The sequence below is a fragment of the Lagenorhynchus albirostris genome, chromosome 13, assembly GCF_949774975.1.
Source record: "Lagenorhynchus albirostris chromosome 13, mLagAlb1.1, whole genome shotgun sequence".
Taxonomy (NCBI): domain Eukaryota; kingdom Metazoa; phylum Chordata; class Mammalia; order Artiodactyla; family Delphinidae; genus Lagenorhynchus; species Lagenorhynchus albirostris.
The window spans coordinates 74,856,817-74,882,595 of NC_083107.1; the positions used below are offsets into that span (position 1 = coordinate 74,856,817).

Genomic DNA, 25,779 nt, shown 5'->3' on the forward strand with positions numbered 1-25,779 from the left:
CACTCAGGAATCTCATTAGATCACCCCTTATCATACGGGGCAGCTATGGGGAGCATACCACAAGGGTGTTCTTGGGGAAACTGAGGCAAGAAGGATTTAGCCTGTATTATATGATTCCACGATGTTTAGATGTTGAGGACTTTAGGGACTCAACGTTGCTTCTTTCTTTAGAACACAGGATTTCTGACTCCAGAGTCCTTGCTGTTAACCATTATGCTATCCTGCCATCAGGGAAGGGAGGAGAATCAGGTTTAGTCCTCCTCGAGATGGAATTTAAAATCTTGGGGATATAAAACAGAAATGCATGTATGATGACTAAATAATACAAGGTAATCGTTGATAGAATAACATAGTTAATAAGTGCTGATGATAAACAAAGAAGCTAAGGTTGTCAGAGATGGTTTACTGGATGACCTGGGATTTGATCTAGATTTTGAAAGATTAATATGCTCTGGCTGGGCAGAAGAAACGGGAAAGGCCACTGAGGGCCCTGCAGATCATATAGGAGACTCCTGGAGCTTAAATATGGAAAAATAGGGCAGGGTCAAATCATGGAGTTTCTTGAATGGCAACCTAAGGAGTTTGAAGAGTTTGGAGTAGATGTCTGCTAAACTCTAGTCTCCTCACGCTTATTAAAAAAAAAAATTATCACAACATTACTATGCTAGGTGATAAGGATTCAAAGATCAGAGGAGAGAAGTTGCATTTGTGCCGCTGTATTCTGGGCACCACCTATGTGCTGGTGCTCAATAAACAGTTGAAAGGGTGAATGATTGCATGTCTCCAAAGACCTCACAGGCTGGTGTGGTAGAACACTGTGTACAAATATTTCATAAGGTACTCGTAAAAATGGAGATGTGCAGAAACCAGAAGACAAAGTGACTAGCTGGATGGGAATAAAAGAAGGAAAAGCTTAATGGAGGAGACGGCACCTCTGTGAGGGAGTGCTGCTCTGTAGTCCATTGCAAGAGTGGAGTGGGGAGATAGAGGGAGAATCAGGGTGAACTTGGAGGCCTAAGGGGCCGGATCATGATGGTCTTTTGAGCTGTGCTAATGAGCTTTGACTTATACAGAATGGAATCCATGTAGATCAGTGGCTCTCCAGTGTTGGTGGGCAACAGCATCACCTGGAGGGCTTCTTAATACAAATGCTGAGGGCTTCCCTAGTGGCGCAGTGGTTGAGAGTCCGCCTGCCGATACAGGGGACACGGGTTCGTGCCCCGGTCCGGGAAGATCCCACATTCCGGGGAGTGGCTGGGCCCGTGAGCCGTGGCCGCTTGGCCTGTGCGTCCGGAGCCTGTGCTCCGCAACGGGAGAGGCCACAACAGTGAGAGGACCGCGTACCGCAAAAGACAAACAAACAGATGCTGAGCCCCACTCCGGAGTTCATGATTACGTAGGTCTAGAGTGGGGCCCAAGAATTTGCATTTCTAATAAGGGCTTAGGTGGTACTGATGTTGCTGGTCTGGGGACCATGCTTTGAGACCCTCTGATGTAGAGGGTGGATTAGAAGAGGTGAAAACCGGAGATAGGGAGACCAGTCAGGGGGCAATGGTCCACATCAGAAAAGATGCTGGTGTAACTGTGCGGAGAAACTGCTGCTCAGAGTGGTCTCAGTGCCAAGACTGGAACCCATATCTCCAGACTTTTACTCCATTGTCTCCAGTAGGGAGAATCCTGGCCCAACAAGCATATGTTTTCTTTAAAGCTCAGTCTTTATTAGAAAATAAAGTAATTTGGATTTATACAACTATGAAGAATACATGTAGGAATTCAGTTTTATATTTTAAGAGATTTTTACTGTTTCAGAGAATGGTATGAGATTCTTTTTCATCTGAAGTCCACAGCCTTGGGGTCCTTGAAAGTGAACCTGGTCTTGCTTGAATCAGATTTTCACTTTAAACAAAAAGGCTCCATGATTCCTCCAAGACATGGAAAGACAAGAGATTCTAATCAGATGACCTCCAGCTTGATTTTCAAACACAACCACTCTGCTGGGAAGCTATTCTCACAAATCTGCGAAGGAGATTCTGAAAGCTGAAGGGAGTTAGACATGGAAAGTTGATTCCCAAAATGGTGAAAGAAAGATTTCATTATTTTGTTACTTTTATTTTTCCTTTCGGTAATAAAGAATTTGGTGGAGTTAGTTATTTGGCAGTACATGCTTGGGTTGAAAACATTAATTTCCTTTGTCAAGCTTCCTAAAAATAGTCTTTCTTCAGGCAGGGGCCATCTCAACATGAGCTGTGTTCATTCGAGGCACAGCGTGTTTCATAAAAGTAATTACCTATTAACCTGAAGATTTCAATTGCAATGAGACAAAGAATGTAGAATTACACTTCTTGCAAAGTTATGAGCTCCTCTTGTTTTGTGTATGTAACAATAAGTTCTTTCATGACGCGACATCATGGCAGTGGGTGGTGAAATCCGATACCTGGCAAAAATACAATGGAATTATATAATACCGAAAAAGTCAATTGTTTTTCCCTTTGCTAATTAACTCCTTTGAGCAGGGAAGTACTTGAGGATGAGATCACCTCGTGGCTTTTGTTCTCCGGCTAGTTTCCATGCCGTTTTAGGCACTGTGTAGTACGTTTTCAGAAATGGAAGAAGGAGTCTAGTGACTATTGGAACAGACCCTGAAATGGATATTGCCATGGCTTGGTAGCAGCTTCGCTGACCCCATGGAATTTGTCTTTCCTGGGATCTTACCCATCACTCAGAGTTGAGCCAATAAGTACGTCCATGGCTCTGTTCTTACTTTTCTCCAGTGACCTTTGTACACTGGTATATTGTAGGACAGAGGCTCACAGGATTCTTTCCAAAAAGATGTTGCCAACTGTGGGTCTGACATGTGAAATCAGGTATAAATAGATAGATACAGATATAATAAATAGATAGATGTAACAACCAGTGGAGGAGTTGTTGTCCTTATAGATGAGAAAATGGAAGTTCAGAGGAAATAAATATCATGTGCAAGAAAAGTAAGCCAGAAGGTTATAGAGATAAGATTCAAATCCAGATCTTTCTCCAAAGCTCAGCCCTGTCCCCTATGTAACATATTCCTTTCAGTGATGTAGAAAAGGGCTATAAATAGGGTTACCCTGATTCCTTAAAGGATAAGAATTATTTTTAAAGTGACCTAGTAAAGTACTGATTTGTTTTCTTTCTGTTTTTCCTAAATCTCATGTAATAATCATATATTGGACTTCCCTGGTGGCACAGTGGTTAAGAATCTGCCTGCCAATGCAGGGGACACGGGTTCGAGCCCTAGTCCGGGAAGATCCCACATGCCTCGGAGCAACAAAGCCTGTGCACCACAACTACTGAGTCTGTGTGTCACAGCTACTGAAGCCCGTGTGCCTAGAGCCCATGCTCCGCAACAAGGGAAGCCACCACAATGAGAAGCCCGCACACCGCAACGAAGAGTAGGCCCTGCTCGCCGCAACTAGAGAAAGCCCGTGCATAGCAACGAAGACCCAGTGAAGCCAAAAATAAATAAATAAAATAAAATTTTTAAAAATGTCTAATGGTGGTTACACTTGCAGAGGAAAAGCAGTGGAGAGGGAGTAGGGAGGTGACTGACCGTAACTGTAGTGGCTTATATATTTTAAAAACAATTGCTTTTTTAACTTCAGCAAAAAGCAAAGGTTGCTGTTAAATTATTTTAAAACAGTTTTGTACATGTTTAAGTAATGAATTACTTTAAAATTAATAATAAAAATAAAATAAGAAAGGAACAGATTGGAAAACAATTTAATTGCTATCACCAAATAGAAATAATTTCATAACCTGGAGTATGATGGAAAGCTGGCCTGAATTTTTTATTTTAGTAGAGACAATTTAGGCCAGAGATAAGGAAGAACTTATGGATCACGAAAGCTGTTTAGACACTGATGCTGACTACTGTGCAGTGTTCTGTATATCCTTTTAAAAGAACTTGAAAGAGAGAGTGAATTTCCATCTGTCTGGAATGGTTTAGCTTAAAGCTTCTTATTTTGAGATTCTTCTGATTGAAACTGTGGAGCTCCCCTGGAGTGAATTAGGCAGGTTCTGCATTTCCCAGGAATCTGAACTGGGACTGATGTACAAAGGCCACTAGGAGATTCATCACCCATGGGATCAGGAGCTGCGGGTCTATGGTGTTAGTGGTGCAGCGCCTCACTTTACAGATGAGGAGGTGGAGGAAGGGGCGTGTGGATGGTGGGGAGGTCAGCCAGCTTGTTAGGAGCAGAGCCAGGGCAGGAAATCCATGGATTCATTCATGACAAAGTACACTGTCTCATTTGCTTGAGGCAAATCCTTGGCACTCTTTTGTGCAGAGGTAAACTTTTTAGCAGTCCCTTTGCAAAAAGCCAGGTTTATTGATTGAGAGTGAGTGACAAGTTGTTTTCCTCTTTGAAATTTGTAATTATGAAGATACTGCCTTGACAGGTGGACTTGTAAGGCACAGAAGTTATTCATTTTACCCAACTAAAGAGCTAATTACAGAGGTAGAGGGGAGGGGATTAATGCCAGGGAATCAACACAAGCTCCATGCCTACTTCCAGAATTTCCTCATCTTTAAATTCACTATATGGTGAGTTTGAAGAAACAAGTATATGAAAATATGGTGACAAGACAAAGGTGATAAATCGAAAACATAAAACTACTGAGAGATGGACCCTGCATATCAAGCTGGACTTTTTCTTAATCTGTGTCCTCTCCAGAGTCACCAGGAATGACTCCCTACCTGAAAGATGACCCTACAAGTCTAAGTGTAAGTCCTGGGACACAATGTTTTCCGTGTGCCAAAGATTTGGGGATTTTTACAGCATTTTAATAGGTGCCTGAAGTCAAATTTAGGGTAGCTTTACCACTAACTAGCTGTAAGACTTAAGGCGATACAATGGCTTTTTTAAGCCTTAGTTTCATCGTCTGAAAATGGAGATGAGAATAGTAGTTCCTCAAACAGTAGTTCAGAGCATTAGTTGAGATGATGTCTATAAAGCCTAGCTCATCATGGGCCTATAGCTCATACTGAGTACTCAGAAGTAGTGGTGGTAATTATTATTAATGTGAACTTAACACGTTTGAAGCAAATTCCTACATGCTTGATTGCCAATAGCCCTGAACAAGGGAAGTCTTAGAACTCCTACTGCAGACATTCATGGACTATCTTCTTTCTCCAAATGGATCTCTCTCACCTCCATCTTTGCCAGTGTTTTCCAAAGTCGGCTTTGAAGACTTCCTGCCTAAGGTAGGATAGTGCTAGGGACTGAATAGACTATCCCAGCACACCCCCCCCATTCAAAAGTTGAGACCCTAACCTCCAATGTGATGGTCATTGGAAACGGGTCCTCTGGGAGGGGGTGTAATTAGTGTTAGATGAGGTCATGAAGGTGGGGCCCTCATGATGGAATTTGTACCCTTACAAGAAGAGACACCAGAGAATTTACTTCCTCTCTTCCTTTCTGCCATGGGAGGCAGCCGTCTGCAAACCAGGAAGAGAGCCCTCACCAGAAAGCAAATCAGCTGGCACCCTGATCTTGGACTTCCCAGGCTTCAAACCTGTGAGAAATAAATTCCTGTTGTTCAGGCCATCTAGTCTATGGTATTTTATTATGGCAGCCTGGGCTGACTGACACAGATAGGAAGAGTTCTGTGATCAAAAGTGCTTGGGAACTAAAGCCTACTGTGTGCTATTCTTGAAGATTCACGGTGCACATAGCAGATTAAAAGTGCTCCTGTAAAGGATCAAATTCAACTTTGTTTCATGTGGTGTTTCTAAAGCTAACTGAACCAGGAGAATCCTTTTGGCCTAATCGCTGTTACTGTGCTCTAGACCCTGAGTTCTTACTGCCCAAGACCCTCAGCTCTGCTGTCTATTTGTCTGCTGTGGGCATCTGGAGCCTAGAGATGGGGCTGCTGACAGAGAGGAAGCCCCCGACCCCACTGGCACCTTGGTGGGTTGGGCTTGTGCTCGGTACTCCAAGAGCTTTCTCATGCCCCCCTGCACCTCAAACCAGCGGTCTGCAGCAGGCTGTGCTCCCCAGATGTTTGCTAATCCCCTCTGAGCGCGCTGATGTATGCAAAGCATGCTGGTGTCACTCTGACGGGAGATTCAAGGAGACCATATGTCTATGGCGCAGGAGCAGCAATGGGCAGGATCAAAGGCTGATTCTGGGGTTGGCTCCCACACTGTGGCTCACTGCATCCTGTGCTCCAGGCAGCTAATAACCCGTGCACATTCCTATTCTAAGGAGGCCCGGATCCATCTGTGTGGCAGTAAGCCCACAGCTCTCCTGGGCAGCTCTGGTCCCTGCCTCTGTCCCCTGTGGTAACGTGCCCTAGGGTGGATTTTGTTCTTTGTCAGGTTATAATTACACCATGCTAAGAACTACCTAGTTGAGTGTGTCTCAAACTTTAATTTGCATACAAATCATCTGGGGGACCTTGCAGATTCAGAAAGTCTGGGATGAGGTTTGAGATCTGCGTTTCTCATAAACTCTGAGGAGATGTCCACGCTGCTGATCAGCTTAGTCCGGGGGCCACATCTTGAGTTGCGTGAGCTAGGTCCAGAGGCAGGCTTCTCCTAGGAAGGTGTTGTATATCTTGTCTAAGGGTTTCCAGGCGCTAAGGAAGTTGACAGATATTTTCGCTCTTGTTAGCATTGCACAACATCCTGTAAGGTGGTCTGGTAGGATCCTTGTATCCATTTAGAAAATGATGACCTTGAGATTCTGAGACACTGACTAATCTGTGGTCCACTGACGAGAGGGGAATCCATCCAGGGCTCTACTTACTGCTCATTGAAGGCTGTGAGAAAAGTTCTACACACTGGCCTCTGAGTTGCCATTGTATTATTTACCCTTGCTCGCCTTCTATCAATATTATGTATAAGTCCATTACCACCCTAGGCCAACTAAAACTCTCTGAGGCTAAAATTACACCACATATGTCATCACATCCCCAACAGCTCTTGACCCTGGGATTGACAGTATGCTTGTTGAATAAATGACTGGATATCTGAGGGTGTTTAATAATTGTTAGTGGAAAATAATATGTTCTGTGATTCTTATGTTTGTAATGGCTCCTCATTGCTTCCATCAGTGGTTCTTAATCTTATTTGGAGTCAAAAACTCCACTGAGAATGTGATGGCATCTATGCTGCCTCTTCCCAGAAGAGTACGCATTCTGTGTATGTTGCACATAATTTCTGGAGTTTCACGGGGAACCGTAAAGTCAGGTTCTATAGACTCCAGTTAACAGTCTCTAGTTACTAGGGTTAAACATAAACCCTGCAGCCTGGCATCAAAGCTCTAGCATGGAGGAAATATGCTTTCTCCCATGATGTACTAGTTGGGGCTCCTTCAGGAGCAAGTAAGAGAAATCCATCTGAATTAGTTTAAACAAAGTTATTTTCATTTTTATTGATAAGGGGAAGGTTCCTGGGATGGCTCACAGAATAAATGGGAGAATTAGAAAGGAGCAAAGTAAAAATTCATGTGCAGTGCCCAAAACTTTAGTGTCTAGAACCAGGGGCTTGAATGATATAAAGATCTTTTTTTAAAAAAGTTTATTTTATTGAACTATAGTTGATTTACAATGCTGTGTTAATTTCTGCTGTACAGCAAAGTGACTCAGTTATACATATATATATATATATATATTCTTTCTCATATTTTTTTCCATTATGGTTTATTACAGGATATTGAATATACTTCCCTGTGCTATAGAGTAGGACCTTGCTGTTTATCCATTCTAATATAAGGATCATTTTCTCTCTTTATTTATTTACATTACAGGGACATGGCTGGGGGCAACTTCAAGTTCATATTTCACAGCCTGTACCAGAGAGAAAAGGGCTCTTAAGATTCTACCAGCTTTAATAATAATAATAAAAAAAAATCCCAGGGAAAGTCCCTAATTGGCATGCCTTGGCTCAGTGCCCATCTTTGGGCCAATTACTGTGGCCAAGAGGGTGGGGTAGGATGTCTGGGTCACACGCCCACCTCACAAGTGCCCAGGGAGGAGGGAGGAGGGAAAAGGAAGGCAGCTCTGATTTGCACCATGTGGGTGGAAGAGTGTGGTGAGGGGTAGAAAGTTTCCCTCAAGACAAGGAAGTACCATGGGGTCCCTGGGGAAATGAGGTGTGAGGCGGCAGCTCTGATTCGTGTTCCCTAGCATTCCTTTCTGAAATTCTTTGTTTTAGTTGGGTTTTCCTTGTCCCTCTCATGCATTATTCATTCCAGCCTCTGGGCCTCCTAGGGTTCCCTCCCCACTCTGCTTGTCCATTGGAACTCAGCCTCTGTATTAAGTTTCTTAGGGCTGCCGTAACCAAGTACCACAAGCAGATGGCTTGAAATAATAGAAATTTATTCTCTCATATTCTGGAGGCTAGAAGTCTGATGTCAGGGTGTCAGCAGGGTTAATTCCCCTGAGGGCTCTGAGGGGAAAAAAATGGGCCATGCCTCTCGCCTCGCTTCTGGTGGCAGCTGGCAATCCTTGGCTTGTAGACTCATCACTCCATTCTCTGCCTCCATCTTCACATGGGGTTTCCTTGTGTCTCTGTCTTCACATGGCCATCAGCTCTCTGTGTCTCTCTCCTCTTCTTCTAAGGACACTAGTCATTTTGGATTAAGGGTTCACCCTACTTTAGCATGACCCCACCTTAGCTAATGACATCTGCAACTACCTTATTTTCACATTCTGATCACATTCCGGGAGGTTAGGCCTTAAACATACCTTTTGGGGGACATAATTCATCTCATAAGAGCCTCCCAGCCCAGATTAAGCCCGGTTTCTCCTGCAGACCTTTGGTGACCATCCCAGGTCTGATCTGTTTCTCCTCTGAGCTCCTGCTTTCTTGACTCTCTGTGCAGCTGCCCACATGGTGGAGGCTTTAGCCTTCCTTGCATGTCTTGTGTCCTCATGAGACTGGGAGCTCCTTGAGGGCAAGAGTCCAGAACTTTTCCATATTCCCTGTAGTGCCTAGAGCAGTGCGTGAAGACTAATGTTATTTGTCAACTTGACTGGGTCACAAGGTGCCCAGATATTTGGTTAAACATTAATCTGAGTGAGTCCCTGTGGATGTTTTTAGATGAGATTAACATCTGAATTAGTAGACTGAGTAAAGCAGATTGGAATGTGGGTGGGCTTCATCCAATCCCTTGGTGGCCAGAACAGAACAAAAGGCTGAGCAAAGGAGAATTCACGCTGTTCTTCAAGCTGGAACATCAGTCTTCTCCTGACTTTGGACTCGGACTCCGGCTGGAATTTAACACCATCAGCTCTCCTGGGTCTCCAGCTTGGTGACTGCAGATCCTGGGGCCTCTTAGCCTCCATAATTGTGTGAATCAATTCCTTATAATAAATATCTTTATGTATATTTATATGTATCTATATTTAGATATACATAAAATCCTATTGGTTCTATTTCTCCGGAGAGCCCAGACTAACACAGAATGTGAGGGCTCAACAAAAGGCTGAGGATGAATGAGGGAGTGAATGAATGGTAACTGAGCGCTTGGGATGACTCCCAAACTCTCCTCATGGGCCTGCCAGGAGATGCCTCAAAGAGAAACTCGGGGGCAAGGTGATACCAATCTTCACTCAATCGTCCTCAACCTCAGCCACACGTGGAGAAGCACTTGAAGAGCTTTGAAAATTCCCGTACCTGACGCCAACTCACTGTGAACTTCTAGGGAGGGGACCAGGCATCAATGCTTCTTTTATTTTTTATCTTTATTTTTGGCTGAGTCACACGGCTTGCAGGATCTTAGTTCCTTGACCAGGGATTGAACCTGGGCCCTCGGCAGTGAAAGCGCTGAGTCCTAACCACTGGACTGCCAGGGAATTCCCAGTGGGTCTCTTTTAAAGCCCTGCAGTGAGTTCACCACACCCTGGAGGTTGAGAACCCAGGCTCAGGCAGTGGGAGAGCCCCAGGCTGCAGGTTCATGCTCTGAGCTTTATCCAAGTGAGACCTCACCCACACCAGTCTTTGGACTTACCTTGGGGCCAGGAAGGCACGATGATGGCGCAAGCCACTTTGTAGACAGGTGTACATTTTTTCTTGATCCACTAGGCCAACACACCTCCTAGGACTCTGGAAACCCAGTGTTTGACATTTGCTTTGAGTTAATGTCCTGCCCAGACCCAAGCTCAGATTCTTGGAGAAGGGCCTCTGAGAAGAAGCAGTTTCATGCAAAGGGTGGGCAGGCTCTATGTCAGCTGTCAGCACGAGGAAAGGCAAAGGGCCAGGAGTGCTCTGTATTTAGCTGGTGACAATGACATGTCACGAAGGGCTATTTGGGGAAGAAAAGCAGTCAGCTCTGGCAATGCTGTGTCGGGGTGCAGGAGGAACCCAGAGCCCCCCTTCCCTGTCCGGGTGTTTTGGAGAGTTGTATTTCAGGCCTGTGTGGGAACAGGCAGCGACCTTGGTGACACGGGGCTGCCAGCAGGAGATCAAAGCCTCGGGGCGCTGCGGCTGGGGTGGTGGCTGACCCATAAACCATCTCTGACAGAGGGGCATCTCCAGCAGGCCGGCAGTGCCGGAGGGAACACATGCGGCCATATTTCAGCCCGGATACCAAGACTTGAATGGGAGAGTGTGCGTGTCTGGGGCTGAAGTTTCTCCGAAGCTGATTTGTGGCTGTCTGAATTTACGGCCTCGGAGGAAAGCAGGATCGACCAACTAGACCCATATGTGTTCAGTCCCCAAGCCTGGGTTTCAGAGAGCATGAGGGGGAGGACGGAGGGTGGAGGAGGAGAGATTGTTATTATGTTCCTGGCAATAGGTGGTGATATAGGGCCTGTCAAACAACAGTTTTTAGAGGCACTTTTAGGACATCTCATCTTCTTCCTTCTCTCTCTCACCCAAGGTTGTCTGTACAGCCTTGAGCTGAAGGAACTTGCAGAAATAATTCAAACCCACAAACACATTCCACACTAGGAGACTGACACCTCAAGGTCACCTCCTTAGCCTGGCAGCTCCAAGAACACTTATCCTCATGATGGCAAGTCCGTGCTTCAAAGAGAACGGAGCTCAGCTTCCTTTGGGAGTTGGGAACTGGATGTCTTCACATCTGGACAAGTTTCAGGAGGTCCTACAGCAGGACACAGGGCCTGATGTGTGCACAGGTCAGGTGGTGGCTGCCCAGCGGTACGGACCATTCCATCTCCTACCTGCTGCTTGCCTCCTAACAGGTCTCACCTGTCTGAGAGCTGGGAGATGAGTCAGACCTCCGCTGTGATGGGACTAGGAGGTGGGGCCTTTGGGAGGTGATTAGGATGAGATGAGGTCCTGAGGACAGAGCCCTCATGAATGGGATTAGCGCCCTCATATGAGTCACAAGACAGCTGGCTGCTGTCTGCTGTCTGCCACGTGAGGATATGAGAGGGCAGCAGTCTGCAACACAGAAAAGGGCTCTCACCGGGACTCAACCCTCCTGGCACCCTGATCTGGGACTTTCAGTCTCCAGAACTGTGAGAAATAAATCCGTTGTTTATAAGCAGTCTACAGTACTTACTTACCGCAGTCAGAACTAAGATAAGTGCTATGTTTTGAGCAACAGCTCTGTCATGTCCTAGCGGCGTGGTTTTGGGTAAGTCACTTACCTTCCCTGCATGTGAATTTATTCTGCTGGAAAAATGGATATAATTCCTGCTCTGCTTACCCTTTTCACAGTGTTGTTAGGAACACCAAAGGAGCGGATATACATGGAACGTTGTTTCATAGACTATATATTTCCTGAAATATTCAGAAAAAAATTTCTGTGTTTGTTATTGATTTATTTCCAGATTTGACAATGGATTCTTTCTGTTGTTGTTTTTTTATTTCCACTTTAAGTTTTTTTTACTGAAGTATAGTCAATTTCCAACGTTGTGTTAGTTTCAGGTGTACAGCACAGTGATTCAGTTATACATATATATTTTTTTCAGATTCTTTTCCCATATAGGTTATTACAAAATATTAAGTGTAGTTCCCTGTGCTATACAATAGATCCTTGCTGGTTATCTATTTTATATATAGTAGTGTGTATCTGTTAGTCCTAACCTCCCAATTTAACCCTCCCCACCCCTTTGGTAACTGTAAGTTTTCTATGCCTGTGGAGTCTATTTCTGTAAAAACAAAACAAAACAAAACAAAACATAATACCACCATGGGGCTACTTTTTTTTCTCACTAAGATTGAGAATGTCTCTCTCAATGGGATTCCAAAATAATGTCAGCTTCCTATTGTAGCTCTGAATCTCTACCTGCCATAACATCTCTCTGTGAAGAAGCCAGGTTCCTCTTTGAGTGGATTCCTTGGTTTCTTCTCTGCCCACCCTTCTACCCTGTGACCTGGGAACCTGAGCCAGGCAGGAGAGAACAAGAGACTCATCCAGAAATGCTGGTGTTGGGGAAAGATCCCGACCTCCGGATAATGAAGTGTGGATTGTTGGCAAATTTCTCAAGATAATAATGGTGGCAGGAAAAATAATGTTCAGTTCAAAAACTGCCAGTGGTTTCTTCAGGGAGAGAATTGTCTTTTGTTCAGCTGAATACCTCGATGGCTTGTTTGAGTATGAAAGGTGAGCTCGCCCCAGGACATGCCTTAGATGAGCTAGGCTGAAGGTGGTTTTCAACCTCGGCTGCACAGATAGAGCTTTGGAAAATGATGTGTGCATGTACCCAGCTCCAGAGTCTCTGATGTAATTGGTCTGGGGTAGGGTCTGGGGAACGCTATTTTTAAAAGACTCCCCAGGAGATTCTCTCGTGCAGCCAGGATTGAGATTCCCCAGCACCTGATCCAAACAAGAAGGGGGCAGGGAGAATAGTGATAGAATTGGGGGGCTGGTAGCTTGGTGGGAGATGAGAGGGAAAGGGGAGCTGATCTGGATGGTGGTGGGCAGGTGCTGTCTGTGCAGAGATGACCAGTGAGGTGTTGCTGGTGCCCAGAGGAGCCAGGGACTGTTAGCAAAGGAATCACTGGCGTTTAATTTTAGGTTGTTCGCTGTGCTACACTATAACACCGCCCTAGAGTTTCAAATCCTTGGTGAAAGTCTCTATATGCCCAATCTCGTGTCTACAAACCTGTGGCAGAAGTGCTGCAACCTAGGCTGCCCCGGTGATGGACAAAGAAAGTCCAACACCTGCAGGAGATGCAAATGGGAGCCAGGATTGAAAATTCAGCCAGAGTAGGAAATCGAGCTAGAGGGAGGACAAACGTAACCCCACCCCCCTCTGGGATATTGGGGGGGATGCTTGGTTTCCTACCGTTTGTGGAATAGGGCTTCAAGGTAATTTTATTTAAATCTCAGTGGATGGTGCCTCAGCTGCTGGAGGACACGAAGACTTACAAACAGCTGACACTTGAGCCAGAGGATAATAAATAATGCACCACCTTCCCTCTTTCCACCTCACACACTCCACGTGTGGAATATTTTATAGCGATCACAGTTCATTCACATTCATCTCTCTCTGAGCCTTCTAGCAGGCCTGGGAGATGGGGAAGGAAGGAATCACAGCTGATTGCTGAGGAAGAGGGGCCTCAGCAGCTGCAGCTCGTGTGCAGTGGTGGGGCTTGAAGCATCACTAGCTTTGAACCATCACTTCTGGTCCTAACTGGGTGCTCAGGCCACCGTTCCGGGAGAGTGGGTCTTCCAACTGCTTCGGAACTGGACTGAGATCTTCTGACTTAATGTTTTCTTTTTTTTTAAAAATAAACAACACGAGTTCCAGATCCCCAGTGTTTAATCTCTTCCCTCTCCCCTATTTTTTTCTGTCTCTTCCCTTTCTTCTCTCTCCTTTCCCCCTTGTCCATACCTCTTTTCCTTATCCCGGTGTCCTCGTCTGCATCCATCCACCACTTACCATTTCCAGGCAATGCTCTCATTTGTAGACTTCCCCCTAGATTAGCATAGTCATGCATGAATTCCACGTAAGAGTATTTTTGAACCCTTCTTTATTATTTGGTCTTCTCTCGTTCTTTATCTAATTCCAGGATTAGTCAAATGCCTTTACCGGCGTGTATTGCTGAATCAACCAGTTTCTAATCGGGAAACAGTCGCCCTGCTTCTGGGAGGAACTTCACAAACTTCCACGAGTTGTTGACGTAACACTAGCTCTCGGAAGATAGAGAGGACTCAATATATTAACAGGCTTCAGCCGACCTTTGATCTAGATTTAGATGAGAGGAATGGTGACCTGTTTCTCCTACATGGAAGCAAAGAGCCTAGTATATTTTATGCCCAGGTGTTTGCCATATAGCTTGATACAAAACCATGTCCTGGAAAACTATAAGCCAATCTAATTTATAGAAATAAACTGAGTGAGAATCATTATTTTTTATTGGTACCACTTAATGTGAAGAAAATGCACATTTTCCAAAAATATGGAAAAAACGTTCCATTTGCCTTATTGGGTCCAAATGTTAGGTTTAAATTATTTTACTATGCAAACTTTCTTTCATATCTTGGCAGTAGTGATTTCCATTTTTATTCCTTTGGTATCCATAATCTTATGAGAATCAAAAACACATGCTTTGAGATCACTGGACAGCTCCTCCTCCAACATTTTAAAAATGCACAAGGAAGGTTATTGAGCTGGTAGCAAAAATAACAGGAACGCTACGGGAGAAAATTATGAGGACATCTAGGCAGAGTGGGAAAGAGGGTCAAAAGGTGCACTCTGGTTTCTATGCTTTTGATTTGCAAGTCATTAAGCTGGAAGAGCCCCTGCCTCCTGCCGACTGCCGCTAGGAATGCATTTTTTTCCTTCTCTAATAGAGGATGCTTATTCTGCAACTCCAGGTTTGCAGTACTGGAGGAGGATGGGGATATGAATTTTCCAGTGCTTCTAGAGAGGGGAAGCTTGGAGGAGTGAGCTAAGAGTCGACGGGCTTCTGGCCTCCCTTTGTCTGCAGGGGTGGGTGCGTTTCTCTGGGAGGCAGAAGCATCATGCCAAGTTTCAGTCCCAGGAATTTCAGACTGACAGAGAGAAGTCAGTGAAGAGGTGAGTGCTTTGTCTTCTCTCCTGAGAAAATAGTTACTAGAGAAAAAAAGTTGAGGACGGTCAGACATTAAAACATGAGGAAAGGAAGGCGAGAAGGGTGTGAAAGAAGAAGGGGAAGGGCAGATGGGAAGCCCAGTGTCCTTTAGGGGTAAGAGGTCAAGGGCTCAGGTCATAGTCCAGACCTTGCATCAGCAGGTTACATGATGCTTAACAGGTGCTCAGTCAGCCAAGACTCTAATGTTTCCAGAAATACACCGGGCCATGCCATCCTCTGCCTCCTAATACGTATTTGCCATGCTTGTCTTCTCTGGGGCATACGCCTTGCTCAGCATACACAGCTGTATACCCCACTTTCCTCTGTCCTTCAATTTGAGATTAGTGAACAAGTGTTTTAATCCACAGGTAATTCTTGTATTTCTGCAGCACCTTTTGTCCTCAAAAAAGATGTTATGTGGAATGCCCTTTCTCCCCAGTCCATCTGGAAAACTCAATCTTCTTTCAAAATTGGCACAAGCATCTTATTCTCTATGAAACTCTACCGGATCTCCCCAAGCTAAGCTGTTTCTTCTCTCTTTTGAGGTCCCCTCTACCTTGTGGGTACATAACAATTATTGCCCTTATTTCTCTGTATTGTGCTTTTGTTCTCTACAGGTCTGGGAGCTCTTCTACAGCTAAACTCCTTGAGGGCAGAAACTGCCTTAATTACGCTGACTCTTCCTACATTTTAGTACCCAGCACGTAAGAGCTGTTTAGCAAATGTCTTGAATGAATGAATGGATGGCATTCACTCATCTAAGTCCTAATTGGTTGCAAGGATGAATGAAAAAATGTACTTTACCCACAAGTAAGCAAATGTAATTGAAGTAGCAGAATTATTCAAAAGATTTTTTCATATTATCCTAATAATTAATTTTTGTATCCCGGGAGTAAAAGGGAGAGCTTACAACTGTATGGTTAATAACCAAGTGGAATAATAAAGACCCCCTATACTAGAACTCCCTGACCTGTGTGCTACACCTACCTGGACTTTCTGACGTTGACCGTGGATGTTGATCAGATACGCCGAACGATTGCTGCGTTTGACTGTCAGCTCACTTGCCTCTGGAAATCAATACGGACTCTTTGCCAAACAAGACTTTAAAAATGCCGAGGGGAGGCATTGGGGGTACAGTGTCTCCTTTGTTTGGGTGGGGAAGCCTTTTGATGACCATAATTCAGGAATTAGGTTTATGTCCATCTGTGCAGACTGGAGGGATCTAAAAGTCCCACCAGGAACTCATATCTCAGGACCTCAGTCTTCTCCAAGGAAGCTCACTTCGAAGTTCCCAATAGCTGTCTCCTTGTTCCCCAGACTTGCCTCTGCAATTAGTCTCTCACTCTTTTATGAATGGTTCCTTCTGTAGGTCCAAGTCCTGCTTAAAACTCTTCGTTAGGAGATATCTAAGGATTAAAGCCAGAGTGGGCTTGTGCTTGGTAGGCACGGGTGGAACACATTAGTAATAAACCAGACTAAAGGAGTGGAAAACGCAGAGGGCTGGGAGCTAAGGGAATTCAGTGGTTGTCCCGGCCCCACCCATTTCCCCATCTTCAGCCCCACCCATTTCCCCATCTTCAGCCCCACCCATTTCCCCATCTTCAGCCCCACCCATTTCCCCATCTTCAGCCCCACCCATTTCCCTATCATTAGCCTCTGGCACATTGCTTAACTTCTGAGTCTCACTTTTCTGCTTGCAACATGGGAGTAAAAATAGCATTTTGCTTGTATCTTAGAATTGTTATGAAGATTAAATGAAACAAAGACTGTCTTCTTATAATACCTAACATACCTTGTCTGTTTCCCTTCTCATTGTATTCATAGGGTCTTGCTGAGGGCCTGAGACGTAGGAAGCGGCTCAGATACTTGGAGAAGTTGATGGCCCTTTGAGAGACAGAAGAGCATCATGGTATATATGACTCCAGTACCAACTGGCTTAGTTCAAATCTCAGCTCCATCTCCTCCTAGCTGTGTAGACCTTGAGTAAGTACTTAAACTGTCTGTGACCCAGTACCCCTTTCTGAGGACAATAAGAGCCTCTTTACCTCTCAGGGTGGTGGTGAGGTTTAAAAGAGGTCATGTACCTAAAGCTCTCAGCGCAGTTCCTGAAGCGTAGAACCTTACAATAACCATGAGCTACCGTTACCCCACCTTCAAGGGGCCACCGATGACCCATGGATATAGAATAATATTCACATGTGACATACTCTGGGTTACTTTTATTTACACTATTCAGATCTCTTTGCCAGGACATCACAGCTTATAGGTAACTTGGTCAATGGACTGCAAAACATATACTGCTGGTCCCTCTTACACAAGTCTTATACAGATCTCTTTCTTACCTAAGAAATCAAGGGATATATTTGATTTTGTTTTGATATTTTGATTTTGGAAAAGCTCATGTTTGCTTTTCCTTTGATTCTCCTAAGGCTACATTCTTTTTTGTAAACTTTTTATTTTGGACTAATTTTAGATTTACAGAAAAGTTACCAAGATAGTATAGAGCATTCTTGCTTACCCTTCCCCAGCCTCCCCTAATGATAACATCTTATATAACTATGGCGCATTTGTCAAAACTAAGAAATTAACGTTATACATTACTGTTGACTAAACGACAGATTTTATTTTGGATTTCACCAGTTTTCCCACTTACATCCTTTTTCTCTTTCAGGATTCCATACTGGATCCCATAGGATCCCTGACTGGATCCCACCGGACCATCTCTTTAGTCTCATCCCATCTGTGACAGTTTCTCAGTCTTTCTTTGTTTTCCATGACTCTGAAAGTTTTGAGGAGTCTTGGCTAAGCACTTTGTAGGCTGTTCCTCACCTTAGATTTGTCTGATGTTTTCCTCCCAATTAGATTAGGGTTTTGGAAAGAGCACCACCGAAGTAAAGTGCTGAGCCCACACTGAATGAGAAATCTCTGTCTTTTCTGCCTTTCACTTCTCTTCAATTTCTCTTCCTCTCTTTTCTACTTCTCCCCCTCACCACCCATGGACTTACAGTCTAAGGAAACCAAAGGGTGAGAAATGAATTGGGCTCTGGAGGGAAATTAGAATCTGGAAGTGAATAAAGCCTTTTGCTTGCTTGAGTCTCCATCAGACTTGACATGTCAGAACCCACCATGAGGATATGGCCCCCCTTACTCCACCCACTCCCCCAATTTGCAGGAATTTGGGAGAGGCTTTGTACTCACACATGGCATAAATTGAAGGTTCCTGCGGTTTTAGCTTCATTTCAAGGTGCGGGTGCTAACATTTCATGACACTCCCTGTGGGGTGTCTGCTCCACGCCCCACAATGTGCAGGCCTCCACCTCTGCACACGCACATCGCACCCTTTCTTTAGGACCCAGTTCACTTGCCACCTCTGTCTCTCCTCAGTCGGGCTGGAGTCCAAGATGGGAATCAGGGCAGATGTACAGACACAGAGGAAGGCACATGCGGTGAGGGAGTCCAGAAAAAGGTTCGACACCTGGGCTAACAGAGAGGGCTCTGGGTGGATGTCCTCACACTTCATTTCTGGTCTCCACCGCCAGAAGGACTGTGTTGATGCTTGACAAACCTCAACCCCACTCTCAGGTCGCAACCACATGCCCACGGCTGTCCCCACCGCCCTCATCAGAGGCTCTAAAGTCATGAAGGAAGATAAAGAGACAGTGAACTGGACTTTGTGCACTAAATCTTTGAAACAGAAGAACTTTCAGGTTGGGATTTTCATGTTTAAAATTTAGGACAGCAAGAGGACTTGGTTTCCAGTCCTAGATCTGCCTCTCCCGAAATCTGCATTTCCACCGCTCACCAGATTGTGGTTGAATGGGGGTCACCACATCAGGACCACGGCAGCTATTTCATGCATGCATCTCATTTTCATCCAATTATGTGCTTCCTTTTGTACAATTAAAAGTTTGGCAAAATTATATTTTGCACGCATATTATTTATTATACGGTGAATGCAACTGTAAAAACTCTATGTATATTTGCTATTCGAAATTTTTGTAAACAAATGCCTTTATATACTGTAGAATACTTATGGGCAATTTAAGGGCTGTTCAAGAGTAATTTGGGCTATACCTGATTGTCCCCTTGGGGTCCAACTTTAGATCCTAACGTCTGAATAAGTTACAACTCCCCCGCCATCCAAATTTCACTGGCTTTTGCTCTTATAACCTAGGACCCCTTTCACTTCCCCAGGTATTTCTGGGAGATCCCAGGGAAGTCACACATGAACTCATGAATGGCGCTCTCATGGCCTATGAACGAAGAACCTTCTTTGGGAGGGAGGGGCTGCGGAGGGAGGGGCGAGGAAAGATGAGGATGGGGGAACTATAACTGCAGTCACTAAGAGGCCGTGGACGTCGATGCAAAGGCGGCCGCCCCCGGCTCCACCACAGCTACAAACGCTCGCAGGGTTCCCTCCCACGGCGCTTCTCCCTCTGCGCACCTCCCACCGTGCTTCTCCCTCTGCGCACCTCCCACTGCGCATCTCCTTGTTTACCTCCCACTGCGCATCTCCTACTGCGCATCTCCCATGGACCCCTGCGGGAGCTCGTGTTCCCAAGACCCCAAGTTTGTGCAGACGGCACCTCTAGCTTCGGCCTGTGGACCTTCTCTATATAGGGCTCCTACCCGAATCTGTGACGCAGGCTAGAGCGTCAGTCCCTGAGACGGACGCCATCTCTCCGCCATTCTAAGACACCCTCACCCCTCACAAGAGCAGATGGCCTCAGCAAGCTGCTTGAGAGAAAAAGGAAGGAAAAACCCGGAACCGGAAAGTCACTCAGCCTCCGATAACTACCATCACCCCGAAACAGAAGTCCTTCACGGCTGGGGCTTCTGCAGTTCTCAGGCCTCAGGTTTGGACTGCCTGTCTCCCAGCTCCAGGCTTCTCCAACCTCGCTTTCCCACCCCGGCAATGCTGGTAAGGAGAAACCTTCGAAACAGATGACCCCGAGTGCGTTGCGTGAGAATTGCTAAATCATTTAACCGTAATACAAAAGGTTTTTGGAGGAAAACAGTATTATGGAAATAATATAAGGCTAGTGCTTAAAACTCGGAGTAAAAATACCTCGGCTAATGGTTATTAACCTTCTGAAATTTAATTTAAATTTTTAAAATTTTGAAGAGAGTTAAAAGAAGGGGGAAAATCCACAAAGAGTTGGCAGATTTCAAAGTGAATATTTAATTTTCACCCGTTTTAGGCCAAGACGCTGTGCAATTTGTAGGTTTGTGAAGGTTAAAATTCCTCAGACCACATGTTTTCTTGAGTTGCAAAATCATGACTGGGGGCTTACTAAGGACATCTTCAGCAGCAAATATTTGTTGGGGGAAAAGCCTGTTTTAAACATAAGACAGAAAGCGAAACTGATATTCTTCATGCATTTCTTTGAGTTACAGCCTGGTCTGGCATTCATTTAAACCAATATTCCTCCTGCCCCGCCTCCTCTGTGGCAGGACAAATCAGAAAGGGCCCAAGGATAATCCAGAAACTGCGAGCATTCGAAGCTGCCTGATGTGGATTCAGGCAGAACAGACTGGTGAACATCCCCAATTATGTGTTCCGTGTTCAAAGAAACCACAATTTCTCTTCTCCCCCCCCCCCCCGCCCCCGCCCACCATTTCACCAAAGGCAGCATGCTATGATGATAGCAGGAGTATGGGCTTGGGGAAATCAGTGTCTGAGGTTCAAGTCTTGGCTCCTTTGTACCCTAACTGTGAGGTCCTGGGTAAGTGACTTGGTTTCCAAGTTTCGGTTTGATCATTTGTAAAGTAGGGCAAATTATTCCCACCTTTCAAAGTCATTATGAATATTACAATAGTTCCCGGTGGGAAAACCTCTAGTATAGTTGCTGGAATATGGAAGGTATTTAACAGGCATCCTTTGATTTCTGCACTATAGAATTCTGCTCTTTTGTTATTTCTGTAGTTGGGCTATAAAAGAAACAGAAGGATCTTCTGGAGCTTATGATGGAAAATGAGCCTTTGTCCCTTCTGCTGGCTTATTCCCACTGATTATGACCGAAGGGCACTGGGAGATGTTATGGCACTAGGGGACGTGTTACCTTTGGTCCTGCTGATCAGAGCAGGGAGGGAGAAATGACCTGAGGTACAGCCTGGTCTGGCAGAGCGCAGAGCAGAGTGCAGGGAGCGCCGACCTTTAAGTCCATGAAGAAGGTTTCATCCTCAGAGATTTTTCTTTCAGTGCTTCACTTTGTGGGGTCTCTGCTTTCTGTGGACCATCGTTCTGAGCTTGACGCTCCACACTACTTGCTCTTAAATCTGGCTCCAGATAAGGGACCCAGTGATCAGACTTCCGCTTAGTTTATTCCACCTCTGCTGACTTGAGTGACTCTCTGACCTCGCTGAGATGCCCAGTCCATCGACCCTCCTACTTTCTCACTACTCCCAGCTTCCCCATGGCTTCAGTTCCCTCCTGACCAAGCTCTGGTTCCTCATCAGCACCGTCTCCAATCCCTTGCAAAGTTCTTACCTACCCTTAGCCATTTTTCCTCCGTATCATACTTGCCCAGAGACCCCCAACCTAGTTAGACCCAGCTGTCCACTTACACTGAGTCATACCTGAGCATCTGGACACTGCTGGAGAAAAAAAAAATCACATCATAACTGTACTGGTTGGATTCTCTTTAAATTAATGACCACAGACCTCAAATTTCATACTTTCTCTTACCCCTAAAAATCTCCAAAAGACACTCTCTTTAAGCCGATGAACTGGCTTTGTATCATATAGAAAAAAATGGTTGTGTTCCTGTTCCTATATAAAGCCACACCCTTCTGCTGTGCTCTGGAGAAGCTACAGTGTAGCTGGGTAAGTGACATGTTATTTTCAGTAAGAGATGGATTAAAATAGAGTCCCATTCTACCGTTTAAGCCCAAATCAGAATAGTTCTAACCCTCACCCCCTTCCCAGAGTTTGTTAATCAGGGACGAAATCCCCTCAGATCATGTCAGTTTGTCTCAGCAACAATCTCCAGTGACATCTGCAAGTTCTTTTCTTCTATCCTTTGTCTGTTGCTTTCAGGACCACCTGAAGGTGGCTCATGGCTCCCAGCACTGATGCTGACCGTTGTGAGGACACCAGTGTCTGTTTCAGAGATGACCTTGCTGCAGTCTCTTAAATTCACTAATCTCTGGAAGTTAAAGCTTTTCTGAGTCTCTGCAAAAATGGGAAGAACGTTCGCTGTATCTCTGAACTCTGGTGGTATAAATTATTGTCCATCCTGCCTACTTCTGGGTCACTCCTAATTGCTAAGTACTCACAGTTGCCCTCCCCTTAAAGTTCTCAGAGCTTTTATTCCTTCTTCCAGAAAAGAGCAAACATGGGATTAATTAGTGTTTTGGTAATGTTTTGTGAAAACAGAAATTCAGAGGGCATTTTGCCAGATATAATATCTACTCCCCCAGTGATGGATGATAGAAGTCTGCTGAACCTGGGTACAATTTAGATTGTTTCTCTCAGTCTCATCCTTATGGGGGTGTCGTGTGTTAGAAGCACAGCCCCTGACACTCCAGTGCTCTCACACAGGGGCTCTGCTCCTCATTTGTTTAATTAAAAGGGTTGGACTAGAGGATTTTTAAGGGTAGTTCTAGCTCTGGAATTTTAATTTTAAGAAACATCTTGAATGATACCATGCATAAAAATCTTTTAAAAATGTTTTAAGGTCCCTGAATGGAAAATCCTAAGGAAGCATATGCCAGAAGTCCCTGAATTTGAGCCTTCAACAGCCCATCAATTTCCTGGTACAAAAGCCAGTCTATGAAATAATCACAACATCTATCTTCTGATGTATCACAGCTGATTAAGTCACTACAGAGGCAGGGGGCAACACTTTCGCATGTGTTCCCGTGCACGTCAGGGGGAAATGGAACAATTCAAGGCTAGGGTGGCGCTGGTGGGTGGTCCCTCTCTCGAATAGTGGTAAGAAAGCAAACGTCCGTGTGCATTCTAATTGTAGCCACCAAGTGTGTGACCTTGGGCATATCTCTCTGAGCCTTGGTTTCCTCCTCTGTAAAATGAGAATAAAAATAATTCTCATCTCTGGTTGTTTTGAGGATTGAATAGGTAAAGTTCTTAGCACACGACAGCACTTAACATGCTATCTTATTTATCACTATTACCATTGAGTATCGAGATGAGAATTAAAGGAGGGTTCCTTCAAGGTTGATGATAGATTCTGGGGCCCAGGGGCCTTTCTTGATGCTCTGATGTCAGGAATAGAGACACAGCCACTTCAGCTTGCTAAGCGTAGCCCTAGTTTCCAACTTCACATCGTGCCTCCTCTAGCCCCTCGTGGCTTCTCTGCCTCAGAATCAAACTCCAAGAACACCTCATCTCTGCAATTTCTGGTGCTGGGCTAAGGGGAAACCAAAGATGCTGGCTCTGGCTCCCTGGGAGAGGCTGTGCAGAATACACACTCCCCTCGCACCACAGCGCACGAGCTTTTCTCTTCCCCTCAAGACAGCAGAAGGGGCTTCTTTCATGAACTTAAATCCCAGCTTAATTTGAAAAGGTCTCCACTTTCTTTTCCCAGGTCCTGGTTCCCCATGTCTTTTGGCAGCTTGAACCCTTGAAGAACTTAGCCAGTGTCCCAGCAAGTTGCCCAGCAATTGTGCTGGCTCTTAAACTTTTGTGTTCTGACAGAATCATGTCGGTCCTGAAGACTCTGAGCTGCTAATCTCCTGTCCATGGCATTCTTGGCCTTCTGACTGAGAATTAGCCTAGTGATGTTGTAGAATTAGAAGGAGAACTGGACTTGACCTTGGGAGATCTGGATTCAGCTCTCAGCTCTGCCCTTCAGTAGTAACCACGTGACCTTGGGCAGAGAGATTTACCTTCCTGACCCTTAGTTTCTGATTTGTGAAATGAAGATGATAATAGTATCTATAGGAGGAGGTAGATCTCCATTTGTTGGCAAAAATACCCTGATATACCTTTAAGTAAAAAGGAAGCTCTACAGTGTTGTGTCTAGTATGATTACATTTTTGGAAAAGGAAAGTCCATATGCACAGAAAAGAGGCTGAAAAGGATATTCACAAAATGTATGGCGTTATCTCTGGTTAATAAAATGGCGACTGATTTGTAATTATTTTCTTTGAGTATTATTGTTTTTGTAATCAGAAATTAAAATACAAGAGCAAACTGAAAGGTATTTCCTTTTTTAAAAAAACAATGCACTTTCCTCAGGGTTTTGGCAATTTAGTAGGAGAGGAACAAATCTCTGTAAGGCACTCGGGGAAGGCTGGGTGAATAGCTCTAGCTAGGCTACTGGGGGTCAGGCTTTCTTGAATCGCTGCAAGCTGAGTGGTGAGGAAGCCTTCAGCAAGGAAATGAAACTTTAGTTTGTAAGATGACAGAAAAAAACCAGACACACTGGATGATTTCAGGCAGGTATTTAGGTGCCTCACCAGCATCATTTGTTCAGCATTCCAAAATGGTGGTGGCCAAAACCAATAAATTATCTTTAAACATCTCTAATGTGCTGGGGTCTTATGAAAATTTTGCCCTAGTCCCTATTTGTTTATATTTTCTTCTTTAGTAAATAAGACAATAGGAATCTTTTTTAACGTTAGAATTAAGAATTTGGCAAATATTCAATGTATCCCCCAAAGAGCAGTATTCATACACATGTTGTGTAGATAATACCCCCTTACACATATATTTATATATTCATAGATATATGTATAATTAATTTTCTTCATTGTCTGTTGGTATAAATATTAAAAGTGCAGCATAAGAGAGAAAACATTCAGATTCACTTGAACCAGCAGTCCTGAGTTTGGACACAGGCAAGAAGACAAAAACACACTCTCCAGAAAGTGGTTTCCTTGGAGCTTGAGAACATCCGCTAGGCACGCCCCTCATGATGTGATGCTGGGAGTTCCCGGTGTGAAGGGCGGGGCTGTCTGGTGACACGGAGCAGCTGGCCTGGCCAGTGGTGGTGGAGTCAATCGACCCCAAGTACACTGGCCATCGAAGTCTCAGCTTCTCTTTGTTTTGTCAGTTTTAGATAGAAATGGTTACAAAATGTTCTAGGAGAAGGGACATCCAGGGGAGCTCAAGAAAGGTCAAAGCAGCCTGCACGGGAGAGGAGGTGGGGCACAGCGGGAAGGCACCAAGCAGATTTGGGGTCTTCTGTGAAGGGCCAGATCAAACCGTTCAGGTTTCTCTCTGGTCCCTTCTCCCTGCCCTCAACTCAAAGTCAGTCTGAGCTACTGAATATATATGTGTTCTTAAGTCTTTGTGCCTGGGACGTGTTACAACTTTTCCATTTAATGTGTTGCTTTGCATTCTTCTGGCAAACGGTTTCATCATTGATTACTGTGCTCAAGCTCCCGTCCCTTATTCTCGCTTGACGGCTGCTTGTGTTTCAAAATTTCTTGCATTTTTAAAAATGGAAGTTATTTGCTTGCTTACCTCTTTGAATATTCTAAACGCAATTATTTTGAAGTCTTCTAAAAGACTATTCCATGGGATTAATTTCATCTGGTATGAATTCCTGCTCTGATATTATTGGCTGTCTTTGGAGCGTTAAGTTTCTTCCTGTGTTTTGGAATTGGGATTTGCAGTCTCACTTTACGTGTGATGTTTTTGTTTATTATTTTCTCTCTCTGTCTCTCTCTCTGTCTCTCTGTCTCTCTCTCTCTCTCAATCTGTGCTCACCCAGGAGATTTCCCTCAGTTGTCCCCAGTCCAGAATCAGATCTAATGGGAGTTCAGGGTTTCTGCTCCAGGGTGGCGTGGGGACGTTC

The 25,779-nt window shown here is 44.7% G+C and overlaps 1 long non-coding RNA gene across 1 annotated transcript; it reads left to right on the plus strand.

Annotated features, from left to right (window-relative positions):
• The first annotated feature begins 15,982 nt into the window (after window positions 1–15,982).
• Window positions 15,983–18,887, plus strand: LOC132531637 (uncharacterized). Its single transcript, XR_009544150.1, has 3 exons — window positions 15,983–16,144; window positions 16,838–16,996; window positions 17,685–18,887. It is a non-coding gene; the product is annotated as an uncharacterized LOC132531637 (long non-coding RNA).
• The last annotated feature ends 6,892 nt before the right edge of the window (window positions 18,888–25,779 follow it).